Source organism: Ursus americanus, chromosome 5 (assembly GCF_024610735.1).
Source record: "Ursus americanus isolate L20-20 chromosome 5, mUrsAme1.1.p, whole genome shotgun sequence".
NCBI classification, from domain to species: Eukaryota; Metazoa; Chordata; class Mammalia; order Carnivora; family Ursidae; genus Ursus; species Ursus americanus.
Window position 1 is genome coordinate 18,295,039 of NC_142131.1, and position 5,265 is coordinate 18,300,303.

Sequence of the window (5,265 nt, forward strand, 5' to 3'; positions counted from 1 at the left end):
GTCAGACGCTCAACCGACTGAGCCACCCAGGTGCCCCACAAACAATTTCGGTTTCTAAGGAGGCAAGGCCGTCTTCATTTTCCTTTCTTGTTTGGTAACATGTATCTTTTAGCAAATTAAAAGTCCTTAGCTGTACATCAAATTTTTTGCACCATAACAGGATCAAGAGTGTTAACTGGGGGGAAAAAAAAGTACCAGCAGAATTTCCAAAGTAATGAACAGGTGTTTGCTTTAGCAGCACAGACACTAAAATTGGAACAATACAGAGAAGATTAGCATGGCCCCTGCACAAGGATGACACATAAATTCATGAAATGTTCTCTGTATAAATAAAATATATATAAATAAAATGAATAGCTCCACAGTTCAGATACCCTCTTAGCTTTCCACCAATCTTTAGTGTTACCATATTTATATTTGTTTGATGATTCTCTTATTAGTCTCTCTGCAGCGTGGCTACATTTATATCTAAGCTTACAACTAAAAATGTTCATTATGCATTATTTATCAGTGTCAAGAGGACTATGATGACCGCTTTTAGTTTATGACAATACGACCTTGCCATTTGCAAATAATGATAATGACAACGGTTAACAGTAAGTCTCACAAAAGCCCTTTGACTTAGACACTATCATTATTCCCAGTATACTGATGAGGACGCTGAAAAAGAAGACAGAAACCTACTAGATGGTAAGAGCCCAGCTGGTCTGAACCCAAAGCCTACACAAGGTAATAAACCATAAGACAGCATCGGTGGGGGTGTCAGAGCCTGCCTACTTTGAGTAATGCCTGAAAAAGAAAGACACCAAGATGCATTTGGTACAGGATAGGTAACAAGCTAAGAGGTCTATAACTTGACAGAAAAGGTCACGTTGTGATGGCTTGTAGTGGAAGAGGCGACTCCTTGAGACCATCTGCTCAGTACTGTAAGTATAAAAATGGTAAAGTAAGTTGGTAGGGATCAGAGCCTCCGTGGAGAACACTTCTTACAGATACGGAGGAAGAGAATGTTCGACAGTATGCTGTCACTCATTCTCTTCTGCCATACCGCCTTTCCTCCCAACCTTTACTCTTTAAAAAGTTTTATTAAAATATGTTATCATAATATGCATTAAGTATGCAAAAGGTACTGAGAAGAACAGAACATGCATGTACCCATCGTTCAATTCCTAAATTCTAACATTTTGCCCTACTGGGGCTACTGTTTGGGGTTTTTTAAAATTCTGTGATAGAGTTTAAATAATAGAACATACCTGTATGGCTTAAAGAATAATAAAACACAGACGGAGATACTCTCCAGCAAACTTGAAAAATAAAGCATTACTCCTACCGTAACAGCCTCTCTGTGTTTGCCTCTCTAACGCTGATAGTTTGACAGAATATAGAATTCGAAGTTGAAATAACTTGACGGCAGAATTTTGCAGGCACTGTTCCATTGCTGTCTGGCGTCCAGGATTGCTGTTCAGACACCTGAAGCCATTCTGCTTCTCTAGCCTTTGCGTGTTAACCTGCTTTTCACCCTCTATGGAAGCTCGTGCCCCTGGTGTTTCAAAATTTTACAATGATGTGTCTTGTTGTGGGTTTATTTTTATCCATGTGTTGAGCACTCTGTGAGCCTTTTCAATCTGGAAATTCCTGAACTTCTGCTCTATGAAACACCATTGTATTACTTTTTCACTGTTTGTCTACATTCCCTACTCTTACTTGAATTTGGGATATGATGGGCTGGTGTCTTACCTTTCTTTTGCTTTCTCTGATTCTTTATCTCTTTGCCTTTTTGCTCTACTTTCTGGAAGATTTTCTTAATTCTACCTTTAAGTCCTTCTAATTTCTATTATGTTTATACTTTTTAGTGGCTCCTGTGAGATTACGTATTAGTCCCTGCCCCTGGTTCCTGGCACAGCACTGTTTAGGAAACTGGTAAGAGCACCAGGAGCATCTTCTGTTCGAATGAGGTGACCCTACGGGGGCTGCTGGATGGGGGCTGCTGGATGGGGGCTGGTTGCCACAAAGACCAAACCATGATTAGCAGCTTGGAATTTTCAGCCCCACCCCCACTTTCCTAGAGATGGGAAGGAAGCTGGAAATGGAGTTAATAATTGATCATGTCTACATGAGGAAGTCTCCATAAAATCCCAATAATATGGGGGTTCAGAGCACTTCCAGGCTGGTGAATACACCCACACCAGGAGGGGGACATGCCCCAAAATTACACAGGGACAGAAGCTCTTGCCCTCAAAACCCTCCCAGAATTCCTCCTATGTATCTCTTCACCTATATCCTTTATCATATCCTTTAAAAAAACTGGTAAACGTGTTTCCCTGAGTTCCGGAAGCTGCTCTAGCAAATTAATCAAACTTGGGGGGAGGTAATGGGAACCTCTGATTTGTAGCCAAATCTGACTAAAATGTGGGTAACTTGCGGCCCCACTACTTGGGATTAGCATCTGAAGCGGGGGGTCAGTCTTGTGGGACTGAGCCTGTGACCTGTTGGATCTGATACTATCTCCAGGTAGACAGGGTCATAATGGAGTCAAATTGCAGAACACCCAACTGGTGTCACGGGGAATCGACCGGAAGTATGAGAAGTGACACAGAGAAGTGCTCTGGGTGAGCAGTAAAGGAGAAAGGCTCAGGAGGGAAAACCGGGTGGTCGTTCTTACACAGCTCCTTTTTCCTGTCCTTTTAATAAAGCATCTTATTCTTTCACGGCTGCACTATATTATTTATCTCTCTGAATATATAAAATAACCTAAAAATATTTTTTCTCTTGCTCATTTGGTCTGTCTTCTTAATGCTTTTTTCTGTTTGTTTTAGGTCTCTTTGTGAAATTCCTCAATACCTCACAGTGATCCCCGGCTGCTAGCTCTCATTTAAAAACAGGGCGTTACAGGGCGCCTGGGTGGAGCAGTCATTAAGCGTCTGCCTCTGGCTCGGGGCATGATCCTAGCGTTCTGGGATCGAGCCCCGCATCAGGCTCCTCCACTGGGAGCCTGCTTCTTCCTCTCCCACGCCCCCTGCTTGTGTTCCCTCTCTCGCTGTCTCTCTCTGTGTCAAATAAATAAATAAAATCTTTAAAAAAATAAAAATAAAAATAAAAACGGGGCGTTAAAAAGACGTTTGGAGTTCCACGTCCATGCATGGGGCTTACTGCCCACAAGCTTATGTCAAGGTGTTTTGATTAAACTATTTCATTGGGGAATAGCTGATATGTGTGCCTATAGGTGCTGGTGAGAAACTGGAAGATTCCCCAGGAGAGATTCTTCCTTTCTACTTCCTTGCCAGTAAAACCTGGTTGCTCAGGTTTCAGAGCCAGGAGGCTGGTGGAGGAATGGGGGTATCTCCATAGCCAGTATGTAAACATTTCATTTAATTGGTTCGGTTTTCATTGTGGCAGCCAGCGCTGCCCTCAGCGATGCCCTGACACCTCTAACCTTCTGTCCCCTCTGGCGATACACCTGCAGTCTCTGCTGAAGGAGAAAAATGGCAGTCTCCTGGCTATACAAGTTATAAGGCTTTGGGTATCTAATTCTTCAACGTTAAGTCAATCCTCCTTTTTTAGGCCCCACTTTATCCCCACTTCCAAAATTATCAGATACTGCCGCTGCTGAGCTGTTTGTGGGTTTTGAGGGACATACTGCGTTGCTTTTTCTACTTTCTCTGTCATTCTAGAGTAGGAAGCTTCTTGAGTTCTGCTAAGTCCACCTAGCTTCAGATTCCTAGTCAGAGTTCTCATTCTTTTTTATCTTGTTAGCAAACCGTTATTTTTGTTCTTGGTGTTCTGCAGTTGAACTATGACAAGTTTAGGGATGGATTTCACCTAGCGTGCTAGGAGTTCCTTATGTACCTGAATGTGAAGATTTGTATCTTTTACAGCACTAGCATACTTTCAGCTACACTTAAATATAAATACTTGTATCTTCTACTAACAGTTTTACTGTACATATCACTGTGTGGAATTCTGGAAAATTTCTTTAATCATCTAGCCTACTTATTCACTCTTCAGCTGTGTCTATAAACTGCTTTTAAGTTATATGTAGAGATTCTAATTTTAATTATTATATATCTTATTTCTAGAATTCCTATTTAGTTCTTTAAAAATAATTTCTTTAAGCATATTAAACATACTTATTATCATGTACTCCATAGCCTATAATTTCAATATCTATGGCCTTTCATTTTTTTTAAGATTTTATTTTATTTATTTATATGACAGAGATAGAGACAGCCAGTGAGAGATGGAACACAAGCAGGGGGAGTGGGAGAGGAAGAAGCAGGCTCCTAGCGGAGGAGCCTGATGTGGGGCTCGATCCCATAACGCCAGGATCAAGCCCTGAGCCGAAGGCAGACGCTTAACCGCTGTGCCACCGAGGCGCCCCGGCCTTTCATTTTTGTTGTGGGATGATACTCCATTTTCTTGTTTTGTTTCTCCTCCTCGTGGTGGCTTGTTTTGTACTTTTTCATTCTATACTCCTGTTTCTTGGAAATGTATTTGTGAGAACTCTTTAAGACCTGGATTTAAAGAGTCTGCATTTTTCTATCCATTCTATCCAGGAACACTGCCAACCCAGGACCACATTAAGGTAAATTTTTAATTTGGGCATTTTGAGCCACATACAGAGTATCAATTCTGACCCTAAACTCAGGCTGACAGCTACCCTGAGGTTAAATATCATCAAGACTTCCTACCCTAATCCAGAGTTAATGCAAAGGGAGCCACATTTCTTTACTATTTCCTTTTTTCTTAGTTATGCCATTGAGAGATTTTTGCTGTTGTTGAGGAAGGGTCTTATGCAAGAATTTCTATACCGAATGGGTCCTCAAATCTATCTTTTATCACTTATATTAAGCCATTAAATCTGAAACTACGGGCCCTCTAGAATTAGATCATAGTCTGCCATGCACCTCCCCCAAGAGTGGAGGAAATTAACCAACGCCTTGTTCTGCAACATCGCCCTCTTCCGTAGTTCACATTATCGTGAATCAGATCACATGAGTTGTAAGCAAACCAGAGATGACCTCTAACCTTAATAAGCTTCATCTCAAAAAGACATAAGACATCTAAATACCCACAAAAATACACAAAAAGTTACATTTAAATTTAAATGTATGAATAGCTATTAAGCATAAAGGAGCAAAAGATGGAGCTGACTGGTGGGAAAGGAAGCCTATGGCATGAGGTGAACCTACCCAGGCAACTCTGGCAGCGTACCAAGCCTGGCTGTCCTCATTCACCCCTCAGCTGCACGCTGACGAAACATTCACT

General features: G+C 41.4%; 1 non-coding gene across 1 annotated transcript; it reads left to right on the forward strand.

Moving 5' to 3' along the window:
• The first annotated feature begins 222 nt into the window (after window positions 1-222).
• Window positions 223-329, forward strand: LOC123791586 (U6 spliceosomal RNA). Its single transcript, XR_006779448.1, has one exon. It is a non-coding gene; the product is annotated as a U6 spliceosomal RNA (small nuclear RNA).
• Window positions 330-5,265: the final 4,936 nt, after the last annotated feature.